This window comes from Ochotona curzoniae, unplaced genomic scaffold (assembly GCF_017591425.1).
Source record: "Ochotona curzoniae isolate NIBS_2020 unplaced genomic scaffold, NIBS_Ocur_1.0 contig_2157, whole genome shotgun sequence".
Lineage (NCBI taxonomy): Eukaryota > Metazoa > Chordata > Mammalia > Lagomorpha > Ochotonidae > Ochotona > Ochotona curzoniae.
This window is the reverse complement of record NW_024465348.1, coordinates 100,718-124,716: the sequence shown is the minus strand read 5'-3', so window position 1 is coordinate 124,716 and position 23,999 is coordinate 100,718. Positions and strand designations below refer to the sequence as shown.

Genomic DNA, 23,999 nt, shown 5'->3' with positions numbered 1-23,999 from the left:
CTAAATCTCAGCTTCCTTAAGATTCATATGCCCGTAAGGTTAAAATTTTGTTGTCTGCCAGTCTACTGTAATTTCACAACATTATTCCAACCAATCCACTGTAACCTCATGGCACCATTCCTGAAGGCCCTATCTGTCAATCTACTGCAGCTCCTCCCCCTAGTCCTTGCTCACCACTATACCTACCCGTTCCCTGTGGCCCCAACAGTTCTATCCACCAACCCCTTGTTGCCCACCCACGTCCCTATCTAGCAATCCCTCATGGCCCCGACACCTGCCCTCAGCCATAATGGCACACTCCCACATGCTTGCCATACTTCTTCTAGCTCTCCCCCTCTAACCTACTTCCCCTGAAGCCCATTCCTGCCACTATGGCAGAAGATGTCTTGGTTCCCTCTTTCTACCACTGTACTTGTCCCCATGGCGATTTTCCCTGTTGGAATGAAACCTGCATGGCTTGCTACATCTGGTGTTTTGGCTTGTGACAGCAAACTGAAAAAAGCTTATACTGAATGAAATAATACTGGAAAGAGTTAACAATATTTCTTTTCATATTTGGAAGGGGACACAGTAGATCCTCAAAAATTGTAGAAGGATCACTGATTGCAAAACAGAGCAAGGAGCTGTGCTTCTAACAATTAGCACCCACTGTTCATCAGTTGAGCATCTTGCATTGTGTAGCAATGAGCTCCATCCCTTAAATCATTCAATGACAGGACAATCTAACACATCAAAAATCACAAATGGTTTGGATGCACTTCAATTAATGAATTTGATGGCCTCTTGTATCTATCTCTAACCTTGGTTTCTATGATGAAAGTGACAAAAATTAGGAAGAGGACAAACAGAAGAAAAAGAGGGTTGCATACATGAGTGAAATTCCAATACTCAGAACAATTTCAATTAAAAAAATGCAAGTGTGTTTTGTTTTGTTATTGGACAAGAGCTTCTTAATTGCCAGCATGTAGTAGACATGGGAAACTCTGAATTACAGATGTGGTGGATGAAAAGGGATGTCAGATCTGTAGTATCAACCAACTGATCTCTACCGTTTCTTGCTGAGCCTGGTCTTATTTCTAAGTTCAGATTCAGCTCAGAAGGGATTCATACTGAAGAGCCAACCAGAAAATTGTGCTAGTCTTTTGACTGTTTTCTAAGCTGCTTCCTAAGAAAACAAATTTTACATTTTGTCAGCCTCATTTCCGAATAACAAAAGCAATGTCACTGTCTCCCAAAGCAAAAGACAAAAGGTGCGTTTGGCACTTGCCAGTGCAGAATGGAGTTTAGAATGATGGGAGACTGACAGGGTCCTTTATAATTTTCCACATGGTCACATCAAGAAACTAAATTAGTTGCTGATGCCTGTACTTTGAGCACTCCAATAGATGATCCCTCCAGGAAACCTCTCTCCAGATCTCTCACCACTCGTCTTTTCACTTTCCCAGTCTCTTGCCTTTAGTCATAAATAATTCATCTGTACAATATAAGAATGACTGAGATGGAAATACAGGTGATGGAAAAACCAGAACTACAAAGCATATGTTAACAGAGAACTACAGGACAGTTTGTATTTCTCTGACCATTAAAAATTCCAGCTTTATTTTGTATATCAGTAAACACAATGAGGTTACACATTACAGAGTATGTTATCACATGCCATATTCTTTATACATATGGATTCCCTGGTTTTCACTCATCTTAAAAGTTATGCACTATCATCTCTACTTAACAGATTAGGGATTCATTCTCAAACAAACTAAACATCTTACCCAAAGTCTAATATTCCACAAACAGTAGAGTCAGGATTCAAACACAATTTTTTTTTTCTCTGACTCCATATCCAGATTTGATTATCACTCCAGCACAGTCTCACAGAGTCAGAGACTTCCTACTAATAAAGACCTTGTAAACTGTCACCCTAAGTTAACCAGGACAATCTTGCTACAAGGAGGCCATTTCAAAATATCCAGAGATATTTTAACATTTTAAGCAGTCACAAATGTGCAGGTGCTACTGGTATCTAGTGAGTGAAGGCCAACCATGTCCTAAACATCCTATAATCCACAGAAGAGACTGCACAATGAAAGATTAGCAACTCTAAAGCATTAATAATGCCAAAGTTAAGAATCTTTGTGGTGGGTTCCAGGCCAAGATCGTGTCCATGCTCGGAGACACAATTCCAGCCATCACATTCATGCAGTGACCTGTCCTGGGGCTGCCCTAACTCCAGAGACTGCTCCCTTCAAGGTGAATACACCAAAGAGGGAAGTTTGAAGGGCTGGGGGGACCCAGGCCCCACCTGCCACCGCCATCATGGAGTGATGGATGGGATTGTGGAGGGGGCGAGCTTGGGACCTGGGGATTTACACTTCCAGGAGCATTTTGGCTGTTTCTGGGTGCCAGGCCAGGATCATATCCATACTCGGAGCCCCGAGTGGTGACCTGTCCCTGGCAGCCAGTGTGCCATTCAGCGCCAAGCTCCACCTGCTGGCTGGACAGCTGCCTGCTCTGGTAATTTTGGCTCTGAATTGCTTCTTAGGTATCTCAATGTCAAACCCACTGTACCTCTGGGATGTCAATCAATCCTAAAGAATCCCAACAACAGAGTAACTTTCCCTTTGAGACCTAGTAGGTTGGAGGAGAGGAACCAAATAATCTTTATGGATAAGACTGATACACAAATTCCTTAAAATACTATGTAGTAATTGTAATCATCAAACACCAGTCCATGCAAAACCTAAGAATCCGGGCTTGTTTAGCAGTATAATATCCTATTACCTGACATGATGATGGATCAGGAAATGAGTCATATTATTCAGGGCCATAAAATTAAGTAGCGTACTCAAGAACCATATCTGGGGGTAGATTTTCTTGGGGGTGTGTGGGCCAAACCCCATGGAAATACTAGCCTCACTAGTTAGCTCAAGGGTTGAAGAGGTGATGAACTAAACCAGGTGTGACCAAGGAGCCTGCCATCACTCACAGGTAAAGGAACCCACAACAGCCTGGACTGGTCAAGGCAGCAGCACCCAAATGTGCATCCTGATTAGGGTGTGGGGTGGGCCAGGCTGCAACATTCACCAGCTCATACAAGGCCAAAAAGAAGGCCAGACTATGCAGGACCCTGGCCTAAAACCCAATGATATGCATGAGAACTGGGTCTGGGAGTGGATCAAGTGGAGGAACTTGGGAAATTCCTCTAGCAAGTCATAGCTCCTGCTACTATACACATGATCCAGACCTGGAGGATTGAACAAGCTAGGCAAAGTAGCTCCAATGGCTGGTCAATGTATGAGATGGCAATAGAATGGGGTGGACCGTGTATGACTCAGCAAACCTTAGCCCACAAGCAAAATTAAAAATCAAGATGGAGCACAGGTCATGCCGAGCTAGGCTCTTGGACCTACTGGTCTGTGTGATTCAGGGATGCTAAGCCACAGTGTGTAAGGAAAAGGCCAGGACAGGTCAGGGGCAGTGCTAAGCTCAGTCAGAGCAACCACTGACATGCATGTGACCTATGGCTGGGAACAAGCCCAGTTGGGGAGCTAAGGCAAAACCCTGGCTGGGTTGATGTTCCCACCAAGGAGCACAGGGCTGGAATGGGGATTGTGTTCTGATCAGGATATGGTTATAGTCTCATTTAGCACAAGTGTGGACTGGGACTGGATGCACCAAGCTAGGCTAGACACCAACACCATCTGGTGCTCTGGAAAACCAGGGTAGATGTGGGATGGACTAGGCTAGGTGAGCTATATGTGGGTATGGACAAGCCATGGCTGGGCTAAAACATCCAACAGTAAAAACCAGATTGGGTTGAAGGCGAGTCAGGAAAAGCCACTGTTCCTGCTAGGGCAGCAGGTAAACTGAGTAGGACTGGTCCAGGGACCCACTAATATGTGCAAAATTTGACACTGGGAGAGGTTCTGATGGAAGAGCCTGGGCAACTCCTCTGGCAGGACATAAACCCTGCAGGTAAGTGCAAGAAGCATGGAAGAAAACAACCCAGAACAGGCCATGGAAAGTTTCCCACTGGCATATATTTGGCATGGGTCTGGGACAGATCAGGCTGAATCAGTTCACATCATTCACTGGCAAATCCGAGCACCAGAACAGAGTGTGGGTTGAGCCAGGTTTGGTCACAACAAAAACCAGTGCACATTATGGAATGCCAATGTGAGGGTGTCTGTACCAGAAGTGACTGTAGCGCCCAACCAGCATATGTGAGAATCTGGAAGGGGGGTGGCGGAGCCAGTAGGGGGAATATGGAGGTGCTCCCCTGCTGGATCGCTACTCCCACTGGAGAACGTGAACTAGGATGAGAGGGAGACCAGTCTAGGCAGGGCCTATGCACCTCATGTGAGCAGGATCAGGGAAAAGTGAGGCTGGATGCTCACTTCAGCAGCACATACACTACTGAAAAGCCAGTCCAGGCTGACTGTTCCTACTGATGCAAGCATACATTAGAGTGGGTGAGAGTTGGTTGGGCTTTGCCGCAGTACCAACTGGTAGGTGCTGGCACAGGGGGCTAATTCTTTCAAGTTAAACTGCAGAACCACCTGGAGAGTCCATGATCTGGGAGTGGGAGTGGCCTAGAAGGGAAATACTGGGCTCCTCCTTCTTGGGTTATCACCCCCACTGGAAAGCACAAAAACTAGGACAGGGCTGGGGTGGCTAGACAGAAAGGCAGGTGCTAGCATATACGTGGGCTGGATAGTTGGGCTCGTTGGGTTGAACTAGGTTTTAATACCCATTTACATGTAGGAGAGCAGAAGGGGATGTGGGACAGATTGGACTAGTCTGTAACACATACTGGCAAACCAGGATAGGGGTGGGTCTGGTGAGTGTTATTGTGGTTCTCTCAAACTAGGCTGCAGCTCAGACAGGTTTATGTGAGGGCTGAGTGTGTGCTAGGCAGAACCAGGATGGACTGCAACACCCATTGTTTCAAGTGGAAGACAGGGCTGGAAACAGAACCGACCCAGAAATTGCAACCACCAGCTGATTAGGGTAGTGGACTGTGCCGGGTCCTGTACTTGCTAGTACATACAAGAATCTTGTCTGGGAACACCTCAGACAAAGTCTCTGGGTAGCTCCCCAATCAAACTGCCGAACTCAGAACTCTAACCACGAAAAGACAAAGGACAGAATAAGTCAGTCAACCACCTCAGCCATATGTTGGCAGTGAAAAGCTGGGCAAACGGAGACTCTAAGATGGACTATATCAATCAGTGGATTCTTCAATGACCTCATCGCGCTTAGAATGGCAAGATTGGCAGCAATTCATAACTGTTGAACTATCAAAACCATTTGAGCAAGACCCTCAGATCATGCTCAACATCAGGGACCTGAGGTGGATGGGAGACTGGGTGGAGCTTCTCCCTTAAAACCCCCCTTAACCTCAGATACATGAAGAAAACAATATGGAAATAATTTTCTTTAAAAAAAAAAAAAAGACTCCCAGAAGAACTGTCAACAGCCCTGCTACCCACTGGCTTCAGGACTGTCCCCTTACATCAACTTGAAAATCTGTCTCCTGGATGTTTTCTGATTCCCCTTCACTCAAGATTGCGTCCTAAAAAAATCAATTGCCTTCTAGAAATTAATGGCCCTGCTGCCTCACCTTCCAGATCCCCATCTACATGCTTATTTGGTCATCCTGGAACACTGTTCCACTCCCTAATCCAAACTCCCAGATGCTCGCCACAGAGCAAGATCACAGGTCTCTATTGAAATGGTTCTGCTGCAGGACAGCCTACACTCACGCCTGGATTCAGTCAGATGCTTTGTACCGTTCATGCTTCAGAGCCATTTCCCACAACTTTATTGCTTTATTTCTCAGTTCCCCAGTGAGATCCACTACTCCAGAAGTGAAGAAATCAAGCTTACTCCTTCCCCAAGCAATAATAGACTTTTGGATAATTTTAGCATGGTAGATTTGAGAAGATTTGAGTTTTGTTGACAATTTTCAGTTCATAAACTAAAGAAAGAATTGTAACAGCTTACTACAGAGAATGGTATAAGCAACAGATCCTGCTGAACTATGAATTTTAGGGTAGAAATGTGTGAAAGGAGATGATACTTGGCTACAATTATCGAACAGAGAGAGAAAGTGGAAAACTGGGCACTCGGCGACAAGCTGTGCATGCTGCAGGAACATGCTTGGCATGTAGCTTTTGGGGAAGAATCTGGTTTGAAATTTGCTGTGTTTATATTAAGGATACTACTTTGAAAAATCTATCTCTCTGATGCTCTTTCGGCTGTACCTTCAGACCAGAGACTGTCTTCCCATGAAACTGTTGAACTTATCTGCACAATAAGATGCTGGACTCTATGCTTTGTAGATGCTTGCAAGGAAAAAAAATCTCAACTGAATTTGATCTGTGGTAATGCAGCAAGATGGAAGAATCCACCATGGGGGTGGGGGAAGCGCATTTTGGGGAGGGGAGGGGGGAATCCCAGTGCCTGTAAAACTGTGTCTCATGATGCAAAGTAATAAAAAAAAAAAAAAAGAAAGAAAAATCTATCCCTCAAATCAAATGCAAATATGCAGGTAGAAAAAGGGATGGTAAATATGAAATGTTAAATTTGCTGATTTTTAAAGGGAGTATTAAATTGTAAGTGGATTATAAAAAAATCTTTGCACCAGAAGTTCCCATTATCATGTAAAACAGATTCTCTGCTCTTATAATCTTCTATACAGAAAAGAGAAATATCCTAACTTATTTTGGAGGGGGAAGGAGAAGTTATCAAACTTCATTTAAAAAACAAATGGAAAATCTCTACATAAGCATATGTCAATTTTTGTTTCCATGCTGTTGTCCAAACACAAATAAAATTGAAACATTATATCCTTTTGCTACATCTATAGCATTTGACCAGAGCAGCAGCCAGATCAACTCATGTGGTTATGCAATTGTACCATAAACTTAAAAATATAAAGTAGAGGGGGAAAAAAGACTAAATTTACAAAAAAGAAAGAATATAGAGAATATATTCATCAGATTTAATAAAATATAGAATAAGTTTGAAGATATTTTGTTACCGTCAATTATTTTCCTATTTTCATCTTTTAGTCTAATAAAATAGATAGAACTATTTTTATTTTCTTATTTTATTTTATTAAAATTTATACTTTGTAAAATAAAATAAAACAACAAATCTCTACAAATTTATTTTTTCTGGCAAAATGCTGCCTTCAACTGCCTACGTCCAGTAGTCCAGACCAGGCCAGTTTACACTGCCTGCCAGCATATGTGTAGCTTAGGTCTGAGGGTGAGCCAGCTTGGGCCAGTTAATAATACCCACTGGCAGATTTGAGAATCAGAATAGAGTACAGGACGGGCCAGTTCAGGCCACAGCATGGGCCAGTTTACATTAGGACAAGGACTAGGGGCTGGGGTTGGGCATATGTAGCACCCATCAGCATGGGATGCAACTGGGGGAAGACCAGGCCAGGCCAAGCTATAGCATCCACTGGCATATGCCAAGGTTAGAAGGGCCATGCCAGAAGGGACTACAGTACTACCAGCACATGTGAGATACATGGGAGTGGGGGACAGGTGTGAGCCTACTAGGGGAGCTTTGCTGGGTCAGTATTCCTGTGAGAGCTGAGACTGGGGGTAGACAAGGTCATGCAAGGCTACAACTAGTGTTGGCCTGCATGTGAACTGGGCTAGAGAGCCAGGCTATGTTAACTGCATCCACTGGTGCATAGTAAGTACAGGTTGGATTGGCTTTTCCACAGCATCAACTGGCAAGTGCTGGGACTGAAGGCTAGCCCTGTCAAGCTATAGTACAGAACCACCTGGGGAGTTCAAAATCCAAGGTCAGGAGAGAGTCCAGTAGGGAAACTGTGGGAACTTCCCTGATAGGCTGCAACCCCCACTGGTGAGCATGACAACCAAGATTGGGTGTGGACCTGGCTAGCCAGGTGGTGGCACTTGTTGGCATTAGTGAAGGATGGAGGATAGAGTCAGCAGGATTGAGTTAGGCTTCAATGCCAAATGATGTGTATAAGAGTTGAATAAGATGTGGAATAGACTAGACCAATCCACTGTACATACTGGAAGCACAGGAACCAGGGTTGGGAGACAGCCCAGTCAGGGCTCTTGGAGATTGTTGTGACTGAACCACAGCTCCCATTATGTATATGATAGCCAAGTGTGTAGTGGGCAGGGTTGAGCTGAGCCACAGCATCCATTGGTTTGCATGAGAGAAGAGGCTGTAAATAGATCTGATCTAGCAGTTGCAACTATCAGTGAGTGTGTGTGCAGGCTGATGTGGATGACAGAATGAGCTTGACCCTGTACTAGAGGCACACATGAGATCGCCTTAGATAAGATTTCTTTGAGGGTCCCCCCAACTTAATCATTGGACTCATAACTCCAACTATGGGAAGAATGGCAGGACCGCTGATCTGAGAGTGGGGTGCATTTGTCAGAACTGGGTTTCCTCAGTTCTCCATATGTATGGAGGTTGTGATAGTCCATTGCAGCCTGCAAGGACATCTGGAGACATATGGCATCTGCAAGCCATAACAGAGGAAGAAGGGTAGAACAAATTGGTTAACTATCTCCATTGAAGCTTGATAGCAAATTTCTAGGTGAATGGAGACTAAGAGAGACTATGTCAGCCATGGACCTTGAAAATATTTCTTCATCTTTGAATCTATGGGATTGACAGCATGTCAGAACTACTGAAACAATTTCAACAGAACCCTCAGAACATGCTCTACATCAGAGACCCTGAGATGATGGGATGGCTGTTTTCCTACCCGGGGCACTGAGGTGGCTAGGAGGCTGGGTGTGGCTTCTCCCCTTATCTTTCCCTTTCAGAATCAGGAAGAAGAAAAAATAAAATGTGGAAATAATGGTCTCAACCACTTGCCCCTAATCTTCAACTCCTCCCAAATAATGAGCTACGTAAGCATTAAAAATAATATTATTGGGCCCGGCACGGTGGCACAGTGGTTAAGGTCCTTGCCTTGCACGCCTGGGATCCTATGTGGGCGCCGGTTCTATCCCGGCAGCCCCCGCTTCCCTTCCAGCTCCCTGCTTGTGGCCCGGGAAAGCAGTCGAGGACGGCCCAAAGCTTTGGGACCCTGCACCTGCGTGGGAGACCTGGAAAAGGCTCCTGGCTTTGGATTGGCATAGTATTGGCTGTTGCGCTCACTTGGGGAGTGAATCACCGGACGGAAGATCTTCCTCTCTGTCTCTCCTCTCTGTATATCCACCTTTCCAATAAAAAAAAAAAAGAACCCATTCATTAAAAATAATATTATTACATATGTACATAGATATATATGTATGTGTGTGTATGTATGTATTTGGAAAACACAGAAATTAGATAAGTATTAAATTTAAATCCCATGTAATTAATTGTGTCAGCATTATAAAAATATATATATATGAAAGTATTTGAAAAGTACAGAAATTAGATGAAACATATTAAATAAAATCATCCACCATCTAAAAAACTGAAAAAGACAAAAGCACTTTCAAATGTCAGCAGTGTGGTGTACAAGCTAATTCTCCAGCTGAGGCACAAGCATCTTATATGAATTCCAGCTCTACTCCTGCCTATTTCCTGCTAATGACCGGGAAAAGCAGCAGCAAATGACAACATTCTCAGGACCCTTTATCCAAGTGAGAGACCCAGAAGAAATTCCAGGGTTTGGATGGCCCACCTCTGGCCTTTATGACCAGCTGGTTAACGAACCAGTAGATGGAAGATCTCTAACTCTCCTTCTCTTTCTGTAACCCTTTCAAGTAAAATCTAATCTCAAAACAATAAGAAACTTTAACATATTATCAGTACGTGGTGTTTGTCCGCTTTGGTTCATTCAGGCACAATAATATCTACTTGCCACTCAACATTTGTCCATAGAAAATTTCTTAAAATACACTTCTTTGCATCTTTTTTTGTACAAAAGTTTAACAGCTGCTATGCCTTGACAGAGCTATCAGGACACATGAGGCATTAACATTATCTCCAAATATAAAAGATGAAAACCATTTCTGGAAATAATGAGGGTAGCATAAAGCACTGGAAACGTGCTAGGGAGTGATGCAGATTCTCTGATATGAAAGCTAATCCCTTCACTGAGAATAACATCAATAACATTTCAATTATTTTTCTAGGCCCTTGTCTATCCTGCTCAATGGACACATATATATTTTTAAAATAAATTCATTTCACTTTTGATGATATTTACATACTTGAGAGGGGTGCATGCCCATGCGTACCACCAATTATGGTGAGGAGGTTCATGGAATGGGAGAAAGGGGATGAAAGAACTGCCTGCAATCTCCTTTTCTTCATTGTTCCAAGGTTGAGGAAATCCTTCCAAGATCCATTATCTCACATAGTCCACTTTAGAGTTTTGATCCTCCCAGATCTTGGTCCGGGAGAGCTGTCCAATTTGTTCTGCCCTCCATTCGTATTAGATGCCCTCTTGACTCACATATTCTTACAAAATTTCTAATATCATCCATTCATTATAAGCCTAAAAATGAGGTGATGTAGCATTGCTCTAATCTGATCAATCTGAAAGGGAAAAAAGGTTGTTCAGGCAATGCAAGGAAGGTTCCTCAGTTCTTCAGGTTTCCCTTGCCTCTACTGTGAAGCATGAAGCACTAGAAAGTTTGGGCAGTAAAGCACTATTTAAAGCAAATTCCATTTCATAAAGCTTATTGCTTCCTTTGGCATGAATAACTGTGTTAGAAAGGAAACAGGATTTGTGTTATTGCTGTGGATAAGCAGATAAAAGCTCTGCCTGTAATGCCAGGATTCAACATTGGTGCCAGTTGAAGTCTTTAGCTTCTCCAGTTCTAACCCAGCTCCCTCTTAGTGCATGTGGGAAAGCAGCCCAGTACTTGGAGGCTGCACCTGAGAGGGAGAAGGAGAAGCAGAAGAAACTCCTAGTACCTGGCAATGGCCTGACCGAGCTCTGAACATTAGAGCCATTTGGGAACTAAACCAGTTGATAGAATATTGATCACTCTCTCTCTAACTCTGAATTTCAGAAACACAAATATTTTTTTTTAAGGAAGGAAGGAAGATCTTAATCCATACTCTAACAGCCATCATAAACACCTCAGCCCTTGTTAACTAAGTTTTACATAAAGCTCTGTAAACTCAAAGAAACTGAGAAGGTACACCACACAGCATACCTCATTTTCTGAGAGGACACCATAAAACCCCATAAATTCACCTGTCCCATAGTAAAAAAAAAAAAAAAAAAAGTGCACACAATCCAGGGATCTTGCTGGAAATCTGGAGATTTATTTTACCAACATTTTGAAACCAAAGAGATAAACCAAGGCCTTATAGGTGGATAACAGCACCCTTCAGTGGCTGAGCTTGAATCAAACCCATACTGCATATTTTCTCTCTCATCTAGTTTAAACATTCCCTTTGTCTAAATAATTACAGAAGCATAATTCAATTTTGTATATTTTCAAGAGTTTCGGAACAGATGAAGCCTTTTAGTAAAATGTAGACCAAAAAGTCAGAAAAAGATCAATGTCTACAGTTTTGTAAATGTATCTAGGTTGTTCAATGCATATCTCTTAGGATAATCTGCATTACTGAGAAACATAAACTTTAGGTCTTATGTTGAATGGATATATTTCACAGTAATGATCATTTTTTCATCTCAGAGTCAATTCAAATTGAATTATCATGGTGTCTTTTCACTTATTAATTTCTAGTGGTTACTGCCATTGGTAAATAGACTTCTTAGTCCATCCTATACTCATCTGACATGACCTCCCTTACACGACCTAACATTTTGGGGACCCTAGTCAGAGGGTAGTGGTCATTTTGAGCTCCAAAAACAGCTGCAATAGTAGGGGAGAGGGTATACTGTGGTGATTAACACAGCCCTGGCAGGTGATTCCAGGTTCCAGGCTCACAGGATTTGCACTGACCTTTAACCACACACATGGATCTCACCACCTGATCTGTTCCTGTTCTGAGTACTCATCTTGCACTCAGGAAGGCTGCATGCCACACAGCTTTGTCAGGCTCCATATGTTGTTATGGCCCATCAGGATTCTGAATTGTTTGGGTGTGGCAGTCACTTGTCTATCTTGATGTCTATGTTTCTGCTAAAACTGTTGAATTCTACAGGTGTGGTGGAGAGATAACAACTGCTAATCCAAATTCTATTCTTACAGTCCTCTACAGTGTATTTTACAAAACCAAAAAAGGGTGTTGCTTTACAATAACGCTGCTTGGCCTCTGCACTCCTTGAGATTAAATAAAAAATAGCTTCATGATAAATTTTAGTTTTATGCCACTCCTTTCCAGTCAGAATTATTTTAGAAATATTTTAAATTGTTAACACACATTACGGTCTGTGCTTACTGGTCAAAAAATACTATATGTTTCAAAAAATTATACCTTTCATCTAATGTGAACCGATTTTTGGAGTTTTCCATAACAAAAAAGTTTTTTTAAAAAAAAAAACAGATGTTATGTTTCCTAAGTCATCTTGGTACAGTTAAGTATAAATTGGACAAAGCTAAGAGAACAAACAGCTGTCTCATTCATTAACAAGTTTTGTGGTTCCAGACACAACTGTTTAAAATCTGACTCTATCTATATCTATGTCATCTTTAAAAAAATCAATAAACTCATGTTACTAAAAACAAACATAAATCTAAAGATCTTAAACTGATGCTAAAATTAATTTATCGTTCTGTTCTAAATAAAAATCACAAAGTCAACACAAATTATTTCTGGTTCATACAGTTTAAATGTTTAATAAAAACTGTTTTTAAAATATTTTAAGTCATTAGTGCATTTATGCTCAAGTTCAGCAATCTAACAAGTTACTCATGTTATTTTCTGATTAGTGTCCATAATGTAAAATTCAGTTTAAGTATTAACTTGTACTCTTAAATTTATAGCAAACATCAAATTTTTGGGTAAATGTTTTCTAAAACTATTATTTAATAGTTTTCACTTAATATTGTTCCTTAGAATAAACAACCTAATGACTCACACTTTTTCTTCATTTTTCCTCTATGCTCTCTTAAAACTCTAAACTAAAGCCTCTCAGGATCTCCAAACCCTATAGAAATAATGAATCATTCTGTAGTAATGCCTGAACACATATAAAAGAACAGGTAACAATTATCTCCTCATGGACATTACCTCACAGCATCTGTAAATTCCTCTAGACACAACCTATGAGTTATAAATGAACTTTAACTATTAAATCTTTCCTTTTCACCTATTTTCCTATTGTAAAAATTCCCTCAACTATTAACACAAACAACAAACCTACATATACTAAGCAAAAATCTCAAACTATCTTAGAGTAATCCATACTATACATTACAAGCATCCTTTATAACCTTCAAAAATAATTACTTGTGGGTCTCAGGACGGGGCGTCTCATGCCTGGATCCCGGACAGCCGCCATGGGCACAGCCGCCATGTGCTGAGCTGTCCCCGGGCCTGCTGGTTCCGGGGGCCGCTTCCTTCGGGGTGAGTAGACCGAGGGGGAGGCCTCCGGGACTGGGCAGGCCCGGGACCCACCCGCCGCCCTCATGGGGCGGTGAATGGGATCTGGGAGGGGCGCGACCTTGGGCCTGGGTTATTTAAACCTCCAGCAGCCGCCTGGCAGCTGGTGGGTCTCAGGACGGGGCGTCTCATGCCTGGATCCCGGACAGCCGCCATGGGCACAGCCGCCATGTGCTGAGCTGTCCCCGGGCCTGCTGGTTCCGGGGGCCGCTTCCTTCGGGGTGAGTAGACCGAGGGGGAGGCCTCCGGGACTGGGCAGGCCCGGGACCCACCCGCCGCCCTCATGGGGCGGTGAATGGGATTTGGGAGGGGCGCGACCTTGGGCCTGGGTTATTTAAACCTCCAGCAGCCTCCTGGCAGCTGGTGGGTCTCAGGACGGGGCGTCTCATGCCTGGATCCCGGACAGCCGCCATGGGCACAGCCGCCATGTGCTGAGCTGTCCCCGGGCCTGCTGGTTCCGGGGGCCGCTTCCTTCGGGGTGAGTAGACCGAGGGGGAGGCCTCCGGGACTGGGCAGGCCCGGGACCCACCCGCCGCCCTCATGGGGCGGTGAATGGGATTTGGGAGGGGCGCGACCTTGGGCCTGGGTTATTTAAACCTCCAGCAGCCTCCTGGCAGCTGGTGGGTCTCAGGACGGGGCGTCTCATGCCTGGATCCCGGACAGCCGCCATGGGCACAGCCGCCATGTGCTGAGCTGTCCCCGGGCCTGCTGGTTCCGGGGGCCGCTTCCTTCGGGGTGAGTAGACCGAGGGGGAGGCCTCCGGGACTGGGCAGGCCCGGGACCCACCCGCCGCCCTCATGGGGCGGTGAATGGGATTTGGGAGGGGCGCGACCTTGGGCCTGGGTTATTTAAACCTCCAGCAGCCTCCTGGCAGCTGGTGGGTCTCAGGACGGGGCGTCTCATGCCTGGATCCCGGACAGCCGCCATGGGCACAGCCGCCATGTGCTGAGCTGTCCCCGGGCCTGCTGGTTCCGGGGGCCGCTTCCTTCGGGGTGAGTAGACCGAGGGGGAGGCCTCCGGGACTGGGCAGGCCCGGGACCCACCCGCCGCCCTCATGGGGCGGTGAATGGGATTTGGGAGGGGCGCGACCTTGGGCCTGGGTTATTTAAACCTCCAGCAGCCTCCTGGCAGCTGGTGGGTCTCAGGACGGGGCGTCTCATGCCTGGATCCCGGACAGCCGCCATGGGCACAGCCGCCATGTGCTGAGCTGTCCCCGGGCCTGCTGGTTCCGGGGGCCGCTTCCTTCGGGGTGAGTAGACCGAGGGGGAGGCCTCCGGGACTGGGCAGGCCCGGGACCCACCCGCCGCCCTCATGGGGCGGTGAATGGGATTTGGGAGGGGCGCGACCTTGGGCCTGGGTTATTTAAACCTCCAGCAGCCTCCTGGCAGCTGGTGGGTCTCAGGACGGGGCGTCTCATGCCTGGATCCCGGACAGCCGCCATGGGCACAGCCGCCATGTGCTGAGCTGTCCCCGGGCCTGCTGGTTCCGGGGGCCGCTTCCTTCGGGGTGAGTAGACCGAGGGGGAGGCCTCCGGGACTGGGCAGGCCCGGGACCCACCCGCCGCCCTCATGGGGCGGTGAATGGGATTTGGGAGGGGCGCGACCTTGGGCCTGGGTTATTTAAACCTCCAGCAGCCGCCTGGCAGCTGGTGGGTCTCAGGACGGGGCGTCTCATGCCTGGATCCCGGACAGCCGCCATGGGCACAGCCGCCATGTGCTGAGCTGTCCCCGGGCCTGCTGGTTCCGGGGGCCGCTTCCTTCGGGGTGAGTAGACCGAGGGGGAGGCCTCCGGGACTGGGCAGGCCCGGGACCCACCCGCCGCCCTCATGGGGCGGTGAATGGGATTTGGGAGGGGCGCGACCTTGGGCCTGGGTTATTTAAACCTCCAGCAGCCGCCTGGCAGCTGGTGGGTCTCAGGACGGGGCGTCTCATGCCTGGATCCCGGACAGCCGCCATGGGCACAGCCGCCATGTGCTGAGCTGTCCCCGGGCCTGCTGGTTCCGGGGGCCGCTTCCTTCGGGGTGAGTAGACCGAGGGGGAGGCCTCCGGGACTGGGCAGGCCCGGGACCCACCCGCCGCCCTCATGGGGCGGTGAATGGGATTTGGGAGGGGCGCGACCTTGGGCCTGGGTTATTTAAACCTCCAGCAGCCGCCTGGCAGCTGGTGGGTCTCAGGACGGGGCGTCTCATGCCTGGATCCCGGACAGCCGCCATGGGCACAGCCGCCATGTGCTGAGCTGTCCCCGGGCCTGCTGGTTCCGGGGGCCGCTTCCTTCGGGGTGAGTAGACCGAGGGGGAGGCCTCCGGGACTGGGCAGGCCCGGGACCCACCCGCCGCCCTCATGGGGCGGTGAATGGGATTTGGGAGGGGCGCGACCTTGGGCCTGGGTTATTTAAACCTCCAGCAGCCGCCTGGCAGCTGGTGGGTCTCAGGACGGGGCGTCTCATGCCTGGATCCCGGACAGCCGCCATGGGCACAGCCGCCATGTGCTGAGCTGTCCCCGGGCGGCCAGTGCGCCATTTGGTGCCAGGCTCTGCCTGCTGGCCGCCCGGCTGGGGAGCTCTGGGGATTTGGTTCTTTGAGTTGCTGCTTAATTCGCTCCAGGTTGAACCCATTGTGCTTCTTGGACCTGAAACAGGCAGTAACTCTTCCTTAGCAAAACTTTCAGTCACTAATAATTCTGAGCACCAAATAGCAGTCATGCAGAAGCTAGGGCTTGGGGCCTGTCCTGCAAAAGTAGCTCCAACAGTTGGCCAATGTGTCAACTGGTAATGGAACAGAGTAGATTAGGCACGACTGAACAAACCTTAGCCCACAAGTAAAACTAGAAACCAGGAGGGAGCAGAGGTCTTGCCGAGCTAGGTTCTTGTACCTGCTGGTCTGTTGGAGCCAGGGACGCTAAGCCACAGTGTCTAAGGCAGAGGTCGGGACAGGTGAGGAGCTGTGCCAAGCTGAGTCAGAGCATCCATTGGCAGGCAAGTGATCTATGGCTGGGAACAGACCCAGTTGGGGAGCAAAGGGGACAACCCTAGCTGGGCTGAGGTTCCCACCAAGAGGCACATGGCCTGGAAGGGGAGCTGCGTTCTGATCTGGAAACAGTTGTAGTCTCCCTTGGCACAAGTGTGGACTGGGATTGGATGCACCGAACCGGGCCGGACCCCGACTCCCCCTGGTGTTCTGGAGGACCAGGGCAGATGTGGGATGGACTAGGCAGGGTCTCAAACCCCTACTGAGCCATGTGTGAGCCATATGTGGGTATAGACAAACCATGGCTGGGCTGGAACATCCAACAGCAAGAACCAGATTGGGTGGAAGGCCAGTCAGGAAAAGCCACAGTTCCTGTTATTACAGGAGGTGGACTGAGTAAGGTTGGCTCATGGACCCACTGGTAAGCGTGAAACCTGGCATTGGGAGAGGTTCTGATGGAGGAGCCTGGGCAACTCCTCTGGCAGGACACAGACCCGGCAGGTAAACGCAAGAAACATGATAGGAAACAGCCCAGAAAAGGCCATGGAAAGCTACCCACTGGCATACAATTGGCTGACGTGGGGGCAAGACCAGGCTGAATCTGTCCACATCATCCACTGGCAAATCCAGGCACCAGTGTGGGTCGACCTAGGGTTGGTCGCAACAAAGACTAGTGCACATTATGGAATGCTGAGGTGAGGTGGCCTGTACCGGAAGGGACCGCAGCGCCCTACCAGCCTGAGAACAAGAAAGGAAGTGGGCAGAGCCGGCAGGGGAATAAGGGAGGGTTCCTTTGCAGGACAGCTACTTCCGCAGGAGAGCATGGGCTGGGATGGGGGCAGACCAGACTAGGCAGAGCTACCACACCTGTGGGCTTCGTGCGGACCAGATCAGGGAAAAGCCGGGCTGGGTGGATTATTCCTACTGGTGCAAACAAAATTAAAGTGGGCGAGGGTTGTTTGGGCTTAGATGCAGCATCAACTGGAATCTGGGAGTGGGAGAGGCCTGGGAGGGAAATAGTGGGCTCATCCCTCTTGGGTTACCACTTCCACAGGACATAAAACTAAGATAACTAAGATAGCGGCTGGGGTGGAATGGGGTGTGGGACAGACTGGATTACTGCTACACTTACTGGCAAACCAGGGTAGGGGGTGGGCCTGGTGGGGGTTATTGTGGGTCGCTCCAACCTAGGCTGCAGCTCCCGCTGGTTTATGTGAGGGCCAAGTATGTGCTGGGCAGAACTAGGCTGGACTGCAACACCCATTGGTTCCAGTGGAAGTCGGGAGTGAAAACAGAACCAACCCAGCAACTGCAACCACCAGCTGATTGGAGCGATGGACGGTGCCGGGCCCTGTACTTGTTAGCACATACAAGAAGTTTCTTTGGAGATCTTCCTAATCTAAATGCTGGACTCAAAACCCTAACGAAGAAAAGAGAGAAGACAGAACGGGTCAACCAACCATCTCAGCTATGATGGACTATGTCAATCAGTGGATTTTTCAAAGCCCTCATAGTGCTTGGAGTGGCAAGATTGACAACGATTCATAACTGTTGCAATATCAAAACCACTTGAGCAAGAACCTCAGCGCATGCCCTACATCCGGGATCTGGGGAGGGTGGGAAAATGGGTGGGCCTTCTCCCTTAAATAACCCCCTTTAAACATGAAGGTAACAATATGGAAAACATACTAGTATTATCCACTTTCATGTAGCCCTTGAACCTTCTTACCCTAATTAACTATGTAAAGAATGTCAAAATAAAATTTTATAAAAATTAAAAAAAAAATAATAATTACTAAATGTACACGTCACATCACACCCTAAAAAAAGTCAACTGGTAAAAAATAACTTAAAAATAAAAATAAAAGGGGTGATATCCCCCTGAGACACTTTATGCCTAGCATTTTTAACACTTAATTTTAAAAATTTCACTCGGGAAGACTTTAATACTCCTGTTAACAAATATTCTCTAAATCACTGCCTTGGTAAGACAACTAACTGACCGGAACACTACTGTCCCTGGGCAGAGGTTCTGCTCTTGTCCCCACAGGATTCCCTGACTGATCCTCTGAAGAACTGCAGGTTTCTCTGTTGCTCATCTGGCTTCAGAAGTGCAGCAGTTCTCATGGAAACATTCCTGTCCCTGAAGAAAATGGATCTTCCTTAAAAACAGGAACTTCACAGGATGTAGCTGACAGCCAAGGCGCCATTTATCACTGTGACAACTGCCAAACTGCTGACATGGGGTCAACTTTAGAAGCTCTCACATGAAGCAACCAACATGATGCAATGTTAGGGGAAAATGTCTCCAGAGACATTGTTCCTAGCCATGGTTGCCATCACACTCTGTCCTCTGCTTCAGCTGTAAGCTGGGGTAGTAATCACACTTACTGGACCTACATTCCTCATTCCCCACTAAATTGCTCTGTCACATGGTGGGATTCAAGTGTTCTGGTATACGTCAATGATTCCACTTGGATTTCTGAGCCTTTTGATGACAAGGGCACTCTAATAAAGGAAGAAGGGATACAGTTAAATATAAATACGGGTTATGGTCAGAAGGGACTCCCATTTGCATAGGGTCACATTCTCACTGATTTAACCAGAACACAGGGCTTAACTTAATGCACTAAAAAATAAAATCAACAAGATCATAGGGAAACAAAGCTGGTGTAGCTTTTCTTGAGTCCATAGTTAATACACAGGGCTATCAGGCATAACTGTCACATGCTAGTTTATGATTCCATTGTATCATGGCTATTTTGGGTATCTTGTGTGGGACCAGAAATAAGGAGGATGTTTAATATTTCCTATGAAAATGTCATAGATCAAAGCCCTGTGGGCTCTGCCCATAGCTAGCTCAATGGAAGTTTATTGTGATTGAATCAGATTAACGAAACCATTGAGATTCATGTTAGATCATTTGATTCTATTGTTTGGCATGGAGGTGGCATGGCTGCTCTTTCCCCTTATATTCCTGGATACTTCCATCAGAACCACATTTGGAAATTCGTCAATGCTCTGGAACCCATGGCGGTTTGGATAGACTGTTTTCAACTAAACTGGAAACCTATCAGTGTCATTTACTAAAATGTTTTTAAAGATTTATTTATTTATTGGAAAGTCAGATATACAGAGAGGAGGAGAGACACAGAGGAAGATCTTCTGTCCGATGATTCACTCCCCAAGTGAGCGCAACGGCCGATGCTATGCCGATCCGAAGCCAGGATCCAGGAACTTCTTCCGGGTCTCCAACACAGGTGCAGGTTCCCTGCTTTCCCAGGCCACAAGCAGGGAGCTGTGGATGGGAAGTGGAGCTGCCGGGATTAGAACCGGTGCCCATATGGGATCCCAGGGCATTCAAGGTGAGGACTTTAGCCGCTAGGCCATGCTGCTGGGCCCCATTTACAAAAATTTAACTGTTTATACTCAAGCTTGTGTTAGCCTACCCTTTGTGTTGATGGTGGGGTCTATACATTGGAATCAATCTGTGAATTGTCTGTCATGCATGAATTGTTCTTTGTATATGTTACCCACAAATACTGTAAATTTCCCCCTGGGAAACTATATACTTTCTCAGGGCTCATGTGGGGTAGAGGATACTTGTTAGACTAGAAAGAGAATGGGAAGAGTCAGCATCTGTGTTCATTCTTCATACCTTGATTCAAGTGCTTAAAAAACAGGCTACTCTGTTTATAGGAATGTTAATTGCAGCCATAAGGCGGATCATTGCAATCACTATTGCTGCAGCTGTGACTGGAGTAGCCTTGCATTAAGGAGTCCAGACTCTATGTTTTGTGCAAAATTGGCAAAAAGATTCAGAAGACTTATGGGTTTACCCAGAGACAAACTGATAATCAATTATATGCTGAGAGAGCCAGTTTGAAATCAACTGTTAGGCTGGGAGACCAAATAAAATTCATTAACCAGCAACTATCCCTAAGATGTGACTGGAATTATTCCACTGTATGAATGACTCCTGTGCCTTGACTGGGAACAGATTAAAAGACATTTGACTGATCATGGTAATATGCCATCTCAAATAAAGGAGCTTCAATCTACTATTATGGCAGCTTTTCAAACCTAATTAAGTCTCATAATCTGGCAATCAGTTATTGAAAGATATAGATAAGGATGTTTTGACTCTTAGTCTCTTAATAACCATAAGTACTGAGGAAGAGGATTACACTAATCATTTATGCTTTTTTGTATGTTTTTTGCTATCTATATGTAGTCAGGAAAAGTTTGTCAATATTCAGGTTAACTGCACACAATCACAAGGTGGTTCAACATATTATATTTCAAATGATCAGCTAGAAGAGATAACAACAGGACCAACCATGAACTCTACAAAGGTGCCAGTTCAGGTGAGACTCTTGGAAGAGCCTCTGGCTTATTTAATAGTTTTTGCTGTTTTTTTTTTTTTTTAAGATTTACTTATTTTTACTGGAAAGTCAGATTTACAGAGAGAAGGAGGGACAGAGGAAAGATCTTCCATCCACTGATTCACTCACTAAGTGGCCACAATGTCCGGAGCTGAGCTGACCTAAAGCCAGGAGCCTGGAGCTTCTTCCAATTCTCCCACAAAGGTGACAAGGTCAAGACTTTGGACCATCCTCAATTGCTTTCCCAGGCCACAAGCAGGGATGGGAAGTGGAGTCACCAAAATTATAACTGGAGCATATATAGGGTTTCAGCATATACAGGGCAAGGAATTTAGCCACTAGATTACCAAGTCAGGACCAGCTTATAAAATGTAATTGTCTGCTAACTTCAGTAACTCACTTTGCCTGAGATGTCATTGCAATAGAATTAACAGATGACCACTCTGATGTTGTTCACATAACATGACTGTTTGTATATTCACTTTGACTATAAAAACTCTGTTTTGCCTTCCCCTTGGTGCACTATCCTGCAAGATAGCTGCCACCTTGCTCCATAACAAATTCAATATTTTTTTCTTGAAAGGTTGAAAACTCTGCATTCTGATTTACAACAACTCACCACATCAACAAATTGAAGAGTGAAGACCATATTGCCATCTCAGTCAATGTAGAGAAGGCATCTGATAAAATCCAATACAACTTCATGCTAAAACCTTAAGCAAGATATTGCCTGGAAAGAACATTGTGTAACATAATCAAAACAATGAATGAAAGCCCCATGTCAGCATCACACTACATGGAGAAAGGCTGAAAGCTTTTCTGCTAAGATATGGATCTAGACCAGGCTGGCCATTTTCAATACTTCTACTCCATATAGTATTAGAAATCCTGGCCAGAGCTATTAGGCAAGAAAAACAAATTAAAGGAGTTCTAAACTGGAAATGAAAAAGTCAAATTATCAGTGTACACAGATGATAGGAGTCTGTACATAGCAGAAACATAAGACTATAGAGTATTGAAGCTTGTGGGAGAGTATGGCATGGCAACAGGATACAATATTAATGAACATAAATGAATTACCCTAGTATATACAAAACCCATGGCTGAGAGTGAACTTGTAAGTACAGCCCCCTTTAAAATAGCGGAGAGGAACCTTAAATACCTTGGAATTGATTAACCTAACTAAAGATGTGGAAGATCTCTACAATGAAAATTACAAAACATTTAAAGAAGAAACGGAGGAAGACACTGAAAGATGGAGAAATTTATCCTTTCCTTGATCTGCAAGATCAAGATCATTAAGATATCCATAGAACTGGGCCAGGTACAGTAGATTAGTGGCCAAAGTCCTTGCCTTGTACATGCCAGGATCCCATATGGGCACCATTTCGAATCCCTATGGCCCATTTCCCATCCAGCTCCCTGTTTGTGGCCAGGGAAAGCAGTAGAGGATGGCCCAAAGCCTTTGGGACTTGCATCTGAGTGGGAGATCCAGGAGAGGCTCCAGGCTCCTGGTTTTGGATAAGCTCAGTTCTGGCCATTGTGGCTACCTGGGGATTGAATCATGTGACAGATCTTCCTTTCTGTCTCTCCTCTCTGTATATCAGACTTTCCAGTTTAAAAAAAAATATTTTTTGAGGGGTATGCCTTGGGATCTTGGTAGAGAGAACTTTGGCTGCTGGGAACACCCAGGCCGGGTTGGCCTCCATGCTTGGGGCCCTGACTACAGTCACCTCGATCATGTGATGAGCAGGCCTGGGCAGCCGGAGTGTCATTTCACACCAGGCCCCACCTGCTGGCTGCCCAGCGGTGAGCTCTGGGGCCTTGAGGGTTGGGATTGCTACCTAGATATGTCCATGAATAAGGCCACTGTGCGTCTGGGTGAGGAATCACTCCGGATGGACGCCCAATGACAGAGTAACTTTTCCTTGAAAGTCAGCAAGGGTACTGAGACCTGGGGGTTTAGAGGGAAGAGATCAGACAATCTGTATGGGTCAGACTGATACACCAGCCTACTTGTGAGTCCTGTGTAGAACTTGCTATCACCAAACAATGCTGACCACTACATGCCAGTCCATGTGAAAGCTAAGGCTGGAGGCCTGTCTAGCAGGACTAGATCCTAGTACCCAACAGAATGTCGGATCAAGGGAAGGGTCACATTTGGCAGGGCCATGACACTAACCAGCACACAAGAGAACCAGGTCCAGGGGTAGATTCTGTGGGGAATGTATGGGCCAAGCCCTGTGGAAATACAAGTCCCACTGGTTAGCTCAAGACTTGGGGTGGTGATGGACTGAGCTAGGTGTGACCATGGAACTTGCAATCACTCACAGCTAACGGATCCAATAACAGTCTGAGCAGTTGCAGCAGCACCCAAATGTGCATCCTAAAATAGGATGTGGGGTGGGCTGGGCTGCAAAGCTAACCAACTCATGCAAGACCAAGATGGAAGGGCAGACTACGTTGGGCACTGGCCTAACACCCACTACCATGTATGAGATTTGGTGGGAGTGAGTCAAGTGGGGAAACTTGGGAAACTCCCCTAGTGGGTTACAACTCTTACTGATGATCACACGGCCCAGGCCTGGGGGTCAAGAAAGCTGGGTAAAGGTAACTCTGACAGATGGCTAATGTGTGAGTTGGTTACGGAAGGGGGCACACTAGGCAGGACCAAGCAAACCTTAGCTCACAAGCAAGAACAGAAATCAGGATGGAGCACAGGTCATGCCAAGCTAGGTTCTTACACCAACTGGTCTGCATGAATCAGGAATGCTAGGTCACAGCATCTAAGGAAAATGACAAGACAGGTGAGGGGCTATGCCAAGCTGGATCAGAGCAACCACTGACATGCACACGATCTATGGCTGGGAACAAGCCTGGTTGGGAACCTAGGTGGACACACTGGCTGGGTTGTGGCTCCCACTGGTGAGTGTGGGGACACAAGTGGGGGCTGTGTTACGATCTGGATATGGCTGCAGTATCCAATAGCACAAGTGTGGACTGGGACTTGGGTGCACTGAGCCAGGCTAGACTCCAGTACCATCTGGTGCTCGTGAGAACCAGAGTAGGGGTAAGAGGGACTAGACCAGGTCTCTGTCCCTACTGAGTCATCCATG

At 46.3% G+C, this 23,999-nt stretch overlaps 1 protein-coding gene across 1 annotated transcript in view; it reads right to left on the bottom strand.

The window, feature by feature from the left end:
• Positions 1-23,999, bottom strand: part of LOC121150518 (zinc finger protein 1 homolog) — a 51,764-nt gene that overhangs the window by 11,616 nt on the left and 16,149 nt on the right. The window lies entirely within an intron of this gene.